The sequence below is a fragment of the Selaginella moellendorffii genome, unplaced genomic scaffold, assembly GCF_000143415.4.
Source record: "Selaginella moellendorffii unplaced genomic scaffold, v1.0 SELMOscaffold_193, whole genome shotgun sequence".
In the NCBI taxonomy this organism is placed as follows: domain Eukaryota; kingdom Viridiplantae; phylum Streptophyta; class Lycopodiopsida; order Selaginellales; family Selaginellaceae; genus Selaginella; species Selaginella moellendorffii.
Window position 1 is genome coordinate 57,169 of NW_003314453.1, and position 3,012 is coordinate 60,180.

The window sequence follows — 3,012 nt, forward strand, 5'->3', positions numbered from 1 at the left end:
AGATGGACCGAGACGGAGTCTGAGATGGAGTCTGAGATGGACCGAGACGGAGTCCGAGATGGAGTCCCAGATGGACCCGAGATGGAGTCCGAGATGGAGTCCGAAGTGGAGTCCGAGATGGACCGAGACGGAGTCCGAGATGGACCCGAGATGGAATCCGAAATGAAGTCCGAGAAGGACCCGAGATGAAGTCCGAGGTCGAGACCAAGACCGGGACCAAGATCGAGACCGAGACCGAGACCAAGACCGAGACCGAGACCGGGACCGAGACCGAGACCGAGACCGGGACCGAGACTGAGACCGAGACCGGGACCGAGACCGAGACCGAGGCAGAGGCCAAGAGCGAGCCCGAGTCCGAGTCCGAGTCCGAGTCCAAGTCCGAGTCCGAGTCCGAGTCTGAGTTCGAGTCTAAGAGGGTGAAAGCCCAAAGCGTTCGTCTCCCAGACCCTGGGGGGTTTGGTGAGCTCCAAAAGTATAGTAAGGGGGAGGACTATAGTGGAGCCAGTTTGGCCAGGAAAGGCCAGTTTGGCCCAGGAAGGCCAGACCCAATGTTGGGTGATGAACTGACCATTGGGAAGTCCAAGACTAGAGTGAATACGGACCGACAAGCGGGGTAGCTTGGTGAAGTGTTCAAGAGCCGGCTCTAGTTCCCCCGGGAGATCGATTGGCCGATGCTCCCAGTCCAAGTGTGGGTGGCACTACCTACTTGGATACCAAGCGTGGCTCAATGGAACCTCGCTCTAACTCCATGGCTAGAGCACCCAAGGGCGGAAGGTAGGGAAAGTACCTAGGTGGCTCGCGTAAGGCCACAGTGTTCCGAAATGTCGTCCCAAAGGCCCAGACTATGGAAAGGAAGAGGAGCAGTCCTCTGGGGTGTGACCAAGGACATGGTCGTGTGGTGATGAAGTCAAAAAGGGACTTAGTGGGGATTGACAGAGGGATATTGGGGAAGGCTATTCCCTTTGTCGGTGGGCATCCTAAGGATGCTAAGGAGTGGATCTGGGATGACCACTTATGGATGGTTGGCCCAGTCTTGGAGAGACAAGATTGTGTTGCAAGTGGTATTAGACTACCAGTGCAGCAAAGGTGATTGGGCATGGCCTTAGCATAACAGGCTGCTATTTCGGTGGTACCTTTGAGTGTCGGTCATGGGATCGGACACATGGAGCACTTGGACCAGGTGCAAGGGTTGAGTGGCATGGATGCCATTCTTGGGGCTAGCAAGTCCCAAGTCCTGAATTGGACTTATGGAGGTTGTGAATGAGACTCCTCCAAATGGTCAGAGGTGTGGTGAAGTGACTAATGTAGAATGGAAAAATTAGTCGCTTACAACTTGGTATCGGAGCTGTTCCTTTGTCCGACTTTTATTGGTGCTCAAGTATATCACCATTGATGTTGGCATCGGAAGGTCCTAGGAGTGGGCTTATCCTTGAGGAGTAGCATGTCGAGAGGACATGGCTCTCCACTCAAGTTCATGCGTGAACTTCGGCACAATGTGGTGGATAAAAAAGGGGCCAATAATGGAACGACTTTGGGATCTTGGGAACAGTATAAGGTTTCCTCAGAGAGCTGAGGATGTGATCCAAATGAGTGTTTGACGCAACAAACGGGCTAACGTAGTTGTGATAAACAACTATAGTTGGGATCACGGGAAAGATAAAGACTCCAAAGCAATAAAGGAGTCACAAGATTATCCTCATATAGTTGAGGTTGGTGCTCATGAATGTGAGACCAGAAGTAATGACTGTGGGAGGTCAAATACGGAAGAGGGCTCAAGTCCTTGAAATGGTAGCCGGGGCTACCTTTAATAAATGCTGGAACAACCCAAGGAGTTGGGGGGTGTACTTAGAGATGAGTTGGTATTCTCATCACATGGACAAGTAGTCCTAAGGGGCAAAGGTTGCCCCAGAGAACAAAATCAATTGTCAGAGTAACACTTGTGAAAATAGTCCTTGTGAGTGAAGACATGAATGCAAGAAGTGTATTCCAGTGAGCTAGTGCCCGACAAGTAGGACCTTACGGGTCTGTGGATTAACCAAGTCCAAAACTGCTGGATGACTCAAGTAGAGTCAAGGAATGGTCCTAAAGGACTGATGGAAGCATTTGTACTGAAGTGTGTGGTACCCCACGAAGGATGGGGGGGATCATAGGATCCAAGGATGAGAATAGAGGGTATCTCATCGATGGCAAAATGTGCCATGCTAAAGTCGTGGGAAGGGTGTTCCCAAAAAGAAAACAACTTTGAAACAAAGTTGTGTGTGACCTCTATGGTGCAGTGCTAACAGATGGTTGGCATGAGAAAGAGTGGTATTGGTCTTGGCAAAGACTTAGACACAAAGAAGAAGTGTCATAGAGGTAGGCTCGTGAAGCCGATGGTGTGGAGACACCAAATGTGCCAAGGTGTGATACCTTGAGGCTATGTTGCTGGGTTCATGAGAACCCTTTGCCAAAGGAATCCCAATGGAAATAGGAATGGCATAGCCTAAGCTGCAGAGCATGCAGTTGGAGTGTGGTGACCCAGATAATGATGGAGGTGTGGAAGCACCAGCAATGAGTTGTAGGACTTGACAACTATGAGGCAACTAAGCAAGAGGTGCAAAATAATTGGTTAAACAGGTAGAAGGTAACTACCCAAGCCTTCTTAATGGCATAAAGAAATTGGATATACCCTTATGGGGGATAAGTTGCTTATGTTGCGATATAGTAAGTCAATGTCATGAAAGGAAATACTCATTGTCAAGGAAGCCGTCATTGGGACACTTGAACACTTTAGAACACCAGGAGGTGGTGTTTGATGTCGGGAGGGCAATAGATAAGGCCCAAGGGACTAAGTCCCTAGCGAATGATGGATAGAAGGTGCTATCCAAATGTCCAAGGTGGCAGAGACAGGAGAAGACTGTCTACTCGAATTGGACAAAGCTAAAAATGGAATTTTGGCAAGGCTAGCGATGGGCATGTAAAGGCCCATAAGCAACAACGTAATCTCGGTGTGTGGGATTATAGGGTGAGCAT